The following is a 13,238-nucleotide window of genomic DNA, read 5'->3' on the forward strand; positions in this document are numbered from 1 at the left end:
TGGACATTGGACATCAAGGTGCACACCCTTTCCTGTGAGACAACCAGGTTAACTGGTGGCAGAGACTCAATGAAGTTTTAAAGTTCAAGTTTAGAAATATTTTGCATTGATACTTAGTTTAGAAAACATGAAATTTTGGTTCCTGCTAGTGCTTCACAAGATACTGCTGTTCAAAAAAAGTCAAGGTTGTTATTGCTTCAGTTCAAAAAAAAAGTGACACTAGCAATCAAAAAATGGACAGAAAATGTATATAGATGTTTCCCCAAAGAAATGTACAGATGAGCAATAGGCACATGAAAAGATGCTCAGCATCACTAATTATTAGAGAAATGCATATCAAAACTACAATAAGGTACCATCACATACCAGTCAGAATGGCCATCTTTAAGTCTACAAAAAAATAAATGCTGGAGTATGTGTGGAGAAAAGGGATCTCTATTACTCTGTTGGTTGGAATGTTCATTGGTGCAGCTACTGTGGAGATCAGTATGGAGGTTTCTCAAAAAACTAAAAGCTACTATATGATCTAACAGTCCCACTCCTGGGAATACATCCTGACGAAACTACAATTTGAAAAGACACATGCACCCATATGTTCATAGCAGCACTGTTCACAACAGCCAAGCCATGGAAGCAACCTAAATGTCCTTCAAGAGACGAATGAAAAAGAGGATATGGTGTATACACACACACATACACAATGGAATATTACTCAGCCATAAAAGGAACTTAATGCCATTTGCAGCAACATGGATGGACCCAGAGATTATCATACTATGCAAGTCAGACAAAGACAAATACATCATTTATATGTGGGATCTAAAATAGAACATAACTTACCTATGAAACAGACTCACAGGGAACAGACTTGTGGTTGCTAAGGGGTGATGGAGCAGGGGCGGGATGGATTAGGAGTTGAGATTATCAGCTGCAAACTATTGTATATAGTATGGATAAATAACAAGTTCCTAATGTATAGTACAGGGAACTATACCCAATATCCTGTGATAATCCATAATGGGAAAGAATATGAAAAATAATAAAACTGAAAAAACTAGCATGTGCCAAAAAAAGTTGAGGTTCAATAAATTAAGAAGGTTTATACCCTGGTTTTCAGTTCATGGTTTGGCCTAAGTCCTTGTTTAAGTGAAAGTGAAAGAAAGTGCAAGTTGCTCAGTTGTGTCCGACTCTTGGTGACCCCATGGACTATACAGTCCATGGAATTCTCCAGGCCAGAATACTGGAGTGGGTAGCCTTTCCCTTCTCCAGGGGATCTTCCCAACTCAGGGGTAGAACCCAGGTATCCTGCATTGCAGGCGGATTCTTTACCAGCTGAGCCACAAGGGAAGCCCAAGAATACTAGAGTGGGTAGCCCATCCCTTCTCCAGCAGATCTTCCCAATTCAGGAATTGAACTGGGGTCTCCTGCATTGCAGGCAGATTCTTTGCCAACTGAGCTATCAGGGAAGCCCAAGTCCTTATTTAGCCATATATTTAAAAATTAGCCTTAGAGTGAAAGAAAGGGAAAATTAGCTTTCAGAAAAACATTCTCTAGGTATAACTGAGCTGAAGATTTAAGTATCACTTAACCTGCATGGGAAATACCCAAACTAAAGTCTTGACTTCGTGTTTTAGAAAGTAGAAATCTTTCACAAAGCCTGTGCAGCCACAGCTCACACCAACCCTTCCTGCCTTCAGGCTGGTCTGAGAAATCCTTTGGTACGAAGCTGGGCTCCCCTCTTACAGAGAGACAGACCGAGAGGCCCATGGCCATTTCTGCGACAATACAGCTTGTTCAGATATAGCAGCAAGAGCTTAAATTCCCACCTTATCATCCCATTTTTATTATCCTGCTAGTCTGCTTCTCCTGTTTATTCTTTAAAAATACTACCTGAGACTTTGCTATTGCTAGAGCAGCAAATCATGTGATGGCAAATGAATACCAGAGGAAAAATGACTCCATTTTTTAAAAATGTAGCAAAGGGAATAGTGGGAAACGGCACAACTGCCTAGATGCAAAGGTTTAAGGGGCCCTCCTTAACAACTGACGAGATTCTGCAGCATCCATAAGCAGACAACATCCTTCATAAAGCTGGGTTTCTCAAAACGCAACCCCATATACACTGAAATAGAAGGTATTTTATATTTTTAACAGAGGATGGTCTGTCTGGATGAAACTGAGTCTTAAATGTGTGATGTGTATGAACAAGAAGGGGAGAATGGCTCTACGTCTGAGGAAAGGGGAGTATTTATTCAAATGGGAAAGTAGTTTGTATTTTTGAGACTGTTCTCGGGTCTCAAGCCCCTGCTTTCATATGAACCTTGTGCCTTCGGTTCTAAGATGCTGTATGTTCGTGTATATGTCTGCATGTGCACCCATGTATGTATGTGTGTGTGCAGAGATGCCTATTCCTTCCTTCACGATTCTATGCAAATCTTGCCTCCCTGTAATCTCTCCAGATGGTGCTAACCCATTCCCTAGCCACGAGAGTGGTTCAATCTCCAATGGGAGACTGGGAGCATGGTTAGTGTTGACTCCGTGGATATTTGCTGGTGCCAAGTACTCTCCTAACTGCTACAGAAAGACCCACGAGTGACCCTTTGCAGCTCAGATTCTAGTATTAATACTGAAGTGCTTGCTTATTTCTGGAACTCTTGTTTGTATACATTTATCATGAATTTCTCACCTTGTATTATTAGGTGACACATTTCTTGGGTATAGGGACAGTGCCTTCTACTTTTGGGGGTTTTCTTATATCCTGGACAGGGTTTTCATGTAAGTCCAGTAAATCAAATATTGAATTCCTCACCACAAAAGATAAAAGGACTGAGTTTTTTCAAAGGCATTGTTTCTCAAATGTGTGCTGAGTAACGCTTGGAATCAAAAGGACTGGAAGTTACTGAAGAGAGGAAAAGGGATTCTCTTTTTTTTCTTTCTTTCCTTTTTTTTTTTCAATCCATCATATTCCCTGAAGGAAAGTTTCGATGTGGTACTAGTATGACTTCAACCCAGGTTAATCCCCTTTCAAATAAAGGGAGAGAGGCCTGGGGCTCAGAACCTTTGGCAAGCAATATCATCTAGCCAGAATTTAATAACTTTTGCTTTCATTGTATTTATTATCTTCAATTAAAGTACAAGTAATACTAGTTTCCCACCTAATGGCAAATAAATATTTCCATAATGGAAACCAATGTATTCAAGTATCACAGTGAATGTACTTAAAAATAGTAAATATAATTTAAGGTGGTATTCAGATAATCTAAAACCCATGAAGGTAAAAAAAGGCCAACTAGAACACATGAACTTTTGCCCTAAAATACAGCATTAACAGAAGCCAAGGTTTTCAGTTCTGTACCTGTTTGGGCAAAATCTAATTTGAATCTGTTGTTTTAGAACAATAGCATGCCCTGTCTGCTCAGGCTGCACTTATTACCAGAGGGAACCGCTCCAACTCCAAATTAAAAACATTATCAGCAATCAGAGACGAAAATCCAGTTATTAAAATCCTTCAAAGTCCAGTGAAAGCTCAAACTCCTGGCTTTTTAAAGGATTAGTAACACCTCAATATCAGTTTATATTTGGTCCATGGAGGAGAACTAAATGAGGTTACTTAGAAAATCCATGATTAAGGACAGAGGGCAACATAATCCAGAGGGAAACTATCCAAGGAGCACTTAAGAACAGTTGTAATCAAGTGAATAAAAAACACTCTTGGTTTCAAATTCAGAGAAAATGTGACTCTCTCTTCTCTTCTTTAAGAGGGAACTAGCATTAACCAGTCATGTTATCTGCCATCTTCTAGGCCTTCTAGACAGGAAAATATGACCAGGTAATAGATTTAAACCTGGTATTCTCCCAGCTGAAGCTTGTGATCAGCCATAGCCTACCCAATGTGAAACCAGGAGGACTGGACCAAAGGCAGATTATCTTGGTTCATATTTTAATTCTGTATTTTTCTCCTAGAAACTGTCAGCATTGGTCTGTTCTGAGAGATTAAGTCTCTCTTGAAGGTACTGATTCTTACTAACTACAGAATCCAACTATTTTATTTAGCCATACATGAGTCCCACACCCTAAGAAAAGGCCCATATTGAATAAAACTGTGACTTACTATCTCCAGTTTGCTTTACCACAAAACCTTTTAAAAACAGGGATTTCATTAAATTGGCACTCTTACTGGCAGTCTGTGAAGTGCTACCTTTTCCAAGGAATTGCCCATCTTCCTCCATGTTGGCCCTATATAGGCCAGGTTGGAGGAGGTACTGAGTGATTTGAAACCAACCTATTTATTTATCCACAACATCTGATAAACTCCACAGTAGATTGATCCTTTGGTTTAAGTGCTTCAGGGTTCAAACATTTCATTTCTCTGTAAGGAGGCTATTTAGTGCCCATGACTTGTTATAGGAATTTATGGTTACTAAATTAGCAAGTGTTGGAGGAGCATGGAACAGTCCTATAGCAATGGGCTATTCCTTTAGAGAAGGAGCAGGGGTTCTAAAACGACCAGTGGGTGAGGGTCAGGCCTTGGGAAGGTGCTGATTATTCAGCATTGGAACCTCTGGGGGGCAAGGGAACAGAATACAGCTTATAGGCCCTTTGGGGTTGTTGAAACACAGCAGGCGGAGTGCATGCTGATGGAAACCTTGGCCTAGCACTGACCTTCTTTTCTTACTTACAAATTTCTCCCAAGCTACCTACTATGTGCCCAGCACCAATTATGAACTCAGGGAGGGAAGGATTCAGGCAAATAAGACCCCTGTTCTTATGAAACTATAGCTTTACACTATACACATTTAAATGCCTTAAATGGCCTAAACTATTCTCACTTATACTTGATTCCTTTCTCTCCCCTGTCATTCATTCATTTAACATATTGAGCACACCCCAGTCATGATAATTCAGTGAAGGGTGAGACCTGGTCCTCAGAAAGCTTATAGCCTGGAAAGAGGAAAACCCATGTAATCAAATAAAATCACAATTCTGTGCTAAGATATAAGGGGGGATAATTAACTGCCAGTGGAAACACAAAATATTTCATAAAGTGGTTAACATCCGAGTCTTCGGGATGAGTTGGAAGCAACACAGATGAAGAAGGAAAAAATTTTAGCTGACTATACAATTGCTATGCCAAAGCCAATCTTCATTAGTAAGATTAACTTGAGGATTTGGTCTCTCTTTATCACTGTTAGATTTAAATAAGAACAATACCTTACATTTATTAACTACTTCACAGTATACAGTCTAACTTCATATATAAGCTGTCTCCTTCACACTAGCTCTGTGGTCTTATTTCGAGACAGAGCAGCATCCTGAGACTCAGAAGTGTATGACAATCCCTACATAGTAATCTGGTAAGCTGGGGACTTGCTCAGTTGGCAAGGATGGAACTTGACTCTATCTTCCAAGTCTAAGCTACACTGGTTCTGTGACCTCCCTTGGAGTAGTCCCTGCATTTGCTGATGACTTGTATATAGATTACTGCAGATTCTGTAAGAAAGTACAGTAGTTCAAACAAATGCATACTTTCTGTAATTGCTTCAAGTGTAGACTCAACAAACGCTTGCAGAGAGTGTTTTGTCTTTGCCCTGAGTACAGTTCAGTTCAGTTGCTCAGTCGTGTCCGACTCTTTTCGACCCCATGAATCGCAGCACGCCAGGCCTCCCTGTCCATCACCAACTCCCGCAGTTCACTCAGACTCACATCCATAGAGTTGGTGATGCCATCCAGCCATCTCATCCTCTGTCGTCCCCTTCTCCTCCTGCCCCCAATCCCTCCCAGCATCAGAGTCTTTTCCAATGAGTCAACTCTTAGCATGAGGTGGCCAAAGTATTGGAGTTTCAGCTTTAGCATCATTCCTTCCAAAGAACACCCAGGGCTGATCTCCTTTAGAATGGACTGGTTGGATCTCCTTGCAGTCCAAGAGACTCTCAAGAGTCTTCTCCAACACCACAGTTCAAAAGCATCAATTCTTCAGCACTCAGCTTTCTTCACAGTCCAACTCTCACATCCATACATGACTACTGGAAAAACCATAGCCTTGACTAGACGGACCTTTGTTGGCAAAGTAATGTCTCTGCTTTTGAATATGCTATCTAGGTTGGTCATAACTTTTCTTCCAAGGAGTAAGCGTCTTTTAATTTCATGGCTGCAGTCACCATCTGCACTGATTTTGGAGCCCAAAAAAATAAAGTCTGACACTATTTCCACTGTCTCCCCATCTATTTCCCATGAAGTGATGGGTCCAGATGCCATGATCTTCGTTATCTGAATGTTGAGCTTTAAGCCAACTTTTTCACTCTCCATTTTCACTTTCATCAAGAGGCTTTTTAGTTCCTCTTCACTTTCTGCCATAAGGGTGGTGTCATCTGCATATCTGAGGTTATTGATATTTCTCCCGGCAATCTTAATTCCAGCTTGTGCTTCTTCCAGCCCAATGTTTCTCATGATGTACTCTGCATATAAGTTAAATAAGCAGGGTGACAGTATACAGCCTTGATGTACTCCTTTTCCTATTTGGAACCAGTCTGTTGTTCCATGTCCAGTTCTAAGTGTTGCTTCCTGACCTGCATATAGGTTTCTCAAGATGCAGGTCAGGTGGTCTGGTATTCCCATCTCTTTCAGAATTTTCCACAGTTTATTGTGATCCACACAGTCAAAGGCTTTGGCATAGTAAATAAAGCAGAAATAGATGTTTTTCTGGAACTCTCTTGCTTTTTCCATGATCCAGCAGATGCTGGCAATTTGATCTCTGGTTCCTCTGCCTTTTCTAAAACCAGCTTGAACATCTGGAATTTCACAGTTCACGTATTACTGAAGCCTGGCTTGGAGAATTTTGAGCATTACTTACTAGCGTGTGAGATGAGTGCAATTGTGCAGTCGTTTGAGCATTCTTTGGCATTGCCTTTCTTTGGGATTGGAATGAAAACTGACCTTTTCCAGTCCTGTGGCCTCTGCTGAGTTTTCCAAATTTGCTAGCATATTGAGTGCAGCACTTTCACAGCATCATCTTCAGGATTTGAAATAGCTCAACTGGAATTCCATCACCTCCACTAGCTTTGTTTATAGTGATTCTTTCTAAGGCCCACTTGACTTCACATTCCAGGATGTCTGGCTCTAAGTGAGTGATCACACCATCGTGATGATCTGGGTCGTGAAGATCTTTTTTGTACAGTTCTTCTGTGTATTCTTGCCATCTCTTCTTAATATCTTCTGCTTCTGTTAGGTCCACACCATTTCTGTCCTTTATTGAGCCCATCGTTGCATGAAATGTTCCCTTGGTATCAGCAAAAATGTGTCTTAATGCTAGTGATTCCCAGTTCACCACTCCTCCAGTGGAACTTCTAGTATATGGAGCAAGCATGAAATTTCCTTGCATGTTTTATTAGCTCTGGCTTTGTATCAGAGTCTAGTGCAGCTCACTGCTCCTGACACCTGGGCTCTACTACAGACGACAGAATCAGACACTTCTTGGAGGTGGAGCACGGGTGTCTATTTTCCAATGATTCCTAATGTTGATAAGGGAAAGGCTCCTTTGAGAAGGGAAAGGCTACCCACTCCAGTATTCTGGCCTGGAGAATTCCATGGACGGTATAGTCCATGGGATCACAAAGAGTTGGACACAAGTGAGAGACTTTCACTTCACACACACTTAATGTTGACTGAGCAACAAAAATGCCTGTGGAGTTTTGTTTTTTTCCCTCCTTTCTTTTAAAGCAAAGTATAGGTATGCTCGAACATTTACAGAATTTACCTATCCTTCTATCATGGGAGTTCAGCACCAAATTTAAATACGTGTTCCTGTGCCATTATACTAAGTAGATTTTCAGATAACATCTAATCAATCTGAATTTGATTGAGGTACAATTTTGTTGGTGTTCCAATGATAAATTGATTTTTAAATATGTCAGCCTATTTAGAAGGAAAACAAATTTCAACTCCCTGGGGACCCTTACAGCGTGTAACCTGTTCTGACACACAGGGCCATATGCTTAGAGGGGCCTGCATGTGTGAGTGCTAAGTCGCTTCAGTTGTGTCCAACTCTTTGCAACCTTATGGGCTGTAGTTTGCCAGGCTCCTCTGTCCATGGGATTCTCCCAGGCAAGAATGCTGGAGTGGTTGCCATGCTCTCCTCCAGGGGATCTTCCTGACCCAGGACGGAACCCTCATCTTATGTCTCCTGCGTTGGCAGATGGGTTCTTTACTACTAGAGCCACCTGGGGAGCCCTAGAGGGGCCTATGCCTGGTTTAATGCTCCACTGTCTCTCTCTTGAAATTCTTTTTTGAACCAGGGCCCCTGTATTTCCATCCTGCAACAGTTCTTGGAGTCACAGGCTTCTGTGTTAGGGCTACTTCAGCCTGGTTTTCCTATTGGCTGAGTAGAAAATGTGGTTGAAAAGGCTGCTTGTAAAATGGGCAATGGACAGATCCATGATGAGAGTTGGGTCAGAGAAGGTGCAGGTTGAGGCCGGCTATGGAAGATAAGAGTCATCAGACTTTTCAGGACAGGAACAGAAGCCGGGATGTCAGGCGCAGCCCTGAGGCAGGGGCGAGGGGAAGAGGACCTGGGCTGTGGGGACAGCTGGAGGAGGCTACCAGCAGCCCTTCACGTGTAAGCCTGAATCCTTTCTGAACTCTGCCTTGCTCCCTCTCTCCCTCTTTGTCTTCCCTCTACAAGTCACTGCTTGTTTTCAGCTCCACAGATGTGGAGTTCAGAAGTAAACATTTGTAAGGAAAAAGGTGGTGGGGAAAGGATATCTAGAGTTCTCCTGACAGATGGGCTCAGAGGAAACATTCTTGCCTTGAGAAAAAGGATGAAAAATCTGTCCTTGCTTACAATTCCACTGGCCAAAAATTTCATGAGGTTTTTTTCCATAAGATGGTACAGAAACACCCGAATGAACTTCTTGGTGAAGCCAATAGCTACAGAGCCTATAAAGTTCCTGGACTGCAGATGCACCCCCTCAAATCTATTTATAGGCTACAAAATAAAGAAGTTGAACCAACATCGTCATTAAGAGTTATCTCCTTCACATGTTTATCTTCTCCAATGCTTCAGAGGCCATATTTGGCCTCTTCTCCACCCCCTTTAACCGGAGTTCAGTTGATTCACAGTGCTGTGCTAGTTTCAGGCGTATATAAGATAGATAACTAATAAGGACCTACTGTGCAGCACAGGGAACGCTACTCAATAATCTGTAATAACCTATATGGGAAAAGAGTCTTAAGAATTGATATATGTATATGTATAACTGATTTACTTTGCTATACAGCTGAAGTCTTTGAAGACAAAATGAAAAGTTCACAATTAAATGACTAGACATTTCAGTGATTCTGTAAACCCAGTGTTCTCCAAGTTCTCTTATAAAGACCTCTTGATTCTTATGCTGCCACCCACTAATGAGAACAACCGTCTTTTTAAAGCTAGAAGAATATTATACCTCAGCCCAGAATAGAGTGGTGTTAACCTTTCTCTTTACAGGAAACAGACACCCTTTCCCCGCCCCCCCCCACCCCCAATATATGTAAAGATACAGGTGTCCTTTCTAGAAATTCATTCTAAAATTGTGTTTTGTGACTCATTCCTATCTGGCCTCTTCTGCCCTGAAGGTGGTTTTGGTTGCTGCTAGCCCTTCCCCCGGAGAAGGCAATGGCACCCCACTCCAGTACTCTTGCCTGGAAAATCCCATGGACAGAGGAGCCTGGTGGGCTGCAGTCCATGGGGTCGCTAAGAGTTGGAGACGACTGAGCGACTTCACTTTCCCTTTTCACTTTCATGCATTGGAGAAGGAAATGGCAACCCCCTCCAGTGTTCTTGCCTAGAGAATCCCAGGGACGGGGGAGCCTGGTGGGCTGCCGTCTATGGGGTCGCACAGAGTCGGACACGACTGAAGCGACTTAGCAGCAGCAGCAGCCCTTCCCCAGTCCCTCAAAGTATCTAAAAATACGAATTGGTGTTTGTCACTTCTGTTCGCTTCTCCCCACGCCCAGTGATTTAAAAAGTACTCTCTGATAGTCACCATATCTCAGGGTGAGTCATGTATAATTTTTCAATATTTACATTTAAAATTTTATCAATATTCACTCTTAAAAAAATGGAATCCTTGTTATATATCAAATGCTTATCTTTTATGTATCTTTTATATATGATACCTTATCTTGGTTAAACCTAACAACTGAAATAGATGCATTAGTCCCACTTTTTCAGTTGATGAGACTGGGGATTTTAGACCTAACAACTTGCCTGAGAACATAGGACTCAGTTGAGCCCCTGGGGCTCTGCTTATTCTGATTAAGAGCTCAAGGTTGGGATGGAGCCTGCCAGAGGGGGTCCGATTCCTAGCCTTGCCATTTCCTGGATGGATGACCTTGGGTAAGTCACTTAACTTCTTGTTTCTCATATTCCACATCTCTAATATAATAATATCATCACATGAGGGTTGTTGTAAATATAAAATGAGTTAATATATGGAAAGCATTTAAAAGAATACCCAGAATATAGTAAATATACCATAATAACTATCATTATTGCTTCTCCAACATTCCCACAATGCTGTGATCTGTCTTGCTATACATCAGTAAAGCCTTGGGTTTCTGAGCAATTTCTTCATGCTCTGAGAGCCAAAACTGCCAGGATAATTCCAGCTTATTGGGGACATGCATGCATGCGTGTGCATGCTCCATGACTTCAGTCATGTCCAACTCTTTGCGACCCTATGAACTGTAGCCCACCAGGCTCCTCTGTCCATGGGAATACTGGAGTGGGTTGCCATGCCCTCCTCCAGGGGATCTTCCAGACCCAGGGATGGAATCCACATCTCTTATGTCTCCTGCACTGGCAGGTGGGTTCTTTAGCACTAGAACCACCTTATCAGGGGACAACCTACTTAATTAACCAGGTCATGAATGACAAGGGCAGACTAAGGATCTCTGCAGACAAAGACAGTAAAGAGACACAGAACCAAATACAACATGTAACCCTTGAGTGGACGCTGGACTAGAAACATTTTTTCTTTTACAGAAAATATCTGTGGGTGAAACTGTAACAGGAGGGAAAGGGGCAGGGCACAACTTCTGAAAGAATGACATAGCCCAAGGACACAACATAAATGGATTAGAATCAAATGGGTCCAAGATGGCAGACAAGATCTTTGACTAGAACTTGATCCTCAATCAACAAGCTAAATGACACATCCCGAAGTGCCATGACAGTTCCAATGCACTGTCAAAAGAAGCAGCAGTGGGAGGTAGCCCAAATCCTGGAAATCTCCATCCCTTCCCCCAAATAGGGGGAGGAGTAATAATCCTCCCACTCATTAGCATACGAAATTACCCAGCCTATAAAAACTAACTTTTCATGCAAAGATGGGCACAATAAAGGACAGAAATGGTATGGACCTAACAGAAGCAGAAGATACTAAGAAGAGGTGGCAAGAATACTCAGAAGAACTTATAAAAAAGATCTTCATGACTCAGATAACCATGATGGTGTGATCACTCACCAACAGCCAGACATCCTGGAATGTGAAGTCAAGTGGGCCTTAGAAAGAATCACTATAAACAAAACTAATGGAGGTGATGGAATTCCAGTTGAGCTATTTCAAATCCTGAAGATGATGCTGTGAAAGTGCTGCACTCAATATGCCAGCAAATTTGGAAAACTCAACAGTGGCCACAGGACTGGAAAAGGTCAGTTTTTATTCCAATCCCAAAGAAAGGCAATGCCAAAGAATGCTCTAACTACCGCACAATTGCACTCATCTCACACGCTAGTAAGTAATGCTCAAAATTCTCCAAGCCAGGCTTCAGCAATATGTGAACCGTGAACTTCCAGATGTTCAAGCTGGTTTTAGAAAAGGCAGAGGAACCAGAGATCAAATTGCCAGCATTTGCTGGTTCATCGAAAAAGTAAGAGAGTTCCAGAAAAACATCTATTTCTGCTTTATTGACTATGCCAAATCCTTTGACGGTGTGGATCACAACAAACTGTGGACAATTCTGAAAGGGATGGAATGCCAGACCATCTTAACTGCTTCCTGAGAAATCGGTACACAAGTCAAGAAGCAACAGTTAAACCAGACATGGAACAACAGACTGGTTCCAAATTGGGAAAGGAGTATGTCAAGGCTGTATACTGTCACCCTCCTTATTCAACTTATATGCAGAATACATCATGAGAAATGCCAGACTGGATGAAGCACAAGCTGGAATCAAGACTGCTGTGAAAAGAAGGGAAGTGAAAAGCAAAGGAGAAAAGGAAAGATATACCCATTTGAATGCAGAGTTCCAAAGAATAGCAGGGAGAGATAAGAAAGCTTTCCTCAGCGATCAATACAAAGAAATAGAGGAAAACAACAGAATGGGAAAGACTAGAGATCTCTTCAAGAAAATTAGAGATACCAAGGGAACATTTCATGCAAAGGTGGACTCCATAAAGGACAGAAATGGTAGGGACCTAACAGAAGCAGAAGATACTAAGAAGAAGTGGCAAGAATACACAGAAGAATGTACAAAAAAGATCTTCACAACCCGGATAATCACGATGGTATGATCACTCACCTAGAGCCAGAAATCCTGGCATGTGAAGTTAAGTGGGCCTTAGGAAGCATCACTATGAACAAAGCTAGTGGAGGTGATCAAATTCCAGTTGAGCTATTTCAAATCCTTAAAGATGATGCTGTGAAAGTGCCACACTCATTATGCCAGCAAATTTGGAAAACTCAGCAGAGGCCACAGGACTGGAAAAGGTCAGCTTCCATTCCAATCCCAAAGAAAAGCAATGCCAAAGAATGCTCAAACTACCACACAATAGCAGTCATCTCACATGCTAGTAAAGTAATGCTCAAAATTCTCCAAGCCAGGCTTCAGCAATATGTGAACCGTGAACTTCCTGATGTTCAAGCTGGTTTTAGAAAAGGCAGACAAACCAGAGATCAAATTGCCAACATCAGCTGGATCATTGAAAAAGCAAGAGAGTTCCAGAAAAACATCTATTTCTGCTTTATTGACTATGCCAAATCCTTTGACGGTGTGGATCACAATAAACTGTGGAAAATTCTGAAAGAGAGGGGAATACCAGACCACCTGACCTGCATCTTGAGAAACCTATATGCAGGTCAGGAAGCAACAGTTAGATCTGGACATAGAACAACAGACTGCTTCGGAAAGGGGTATGTCAAGGCTGTATATTGTCACCCTACTTATTTAACTTTATATGCAGAGTACATCATGAGAAACGC

The 13,238-nt window shown here is 41.7% G+C and overlaps 1 protein-coding gene across 1 annotated transcript in view; it reads right to left on the reverse strand.

Moving 5' to 3' along the window:
- NME7 (NME/NM23 family member 7) overlaps positions 1 to 13,238 on the reverse strand; it is a 247,828-nt gene that overhangs the window by 887 nt on the left and 233,703 nt on the right. The gene's annotated exons all lie outside the window — the stretch shown is intronic.

This window comes from Bos indicus x Bos taurus, chromosome 16 (assembly GCF_003369695.1).
Source record: "Bos indicus x Bos taurus breed Angus x Brahman F1 hybrid chromosome 16, Bos_hybrid_MaternalHap_v2.0, whole genome shotgun sequence".
NCBI classification, from domain to species: Eukaryota; Metazoa; Chordata; class Mammalia; order Artiodactyla; family Bovidae; genus Bos; species Bos indicus x Bos taurus.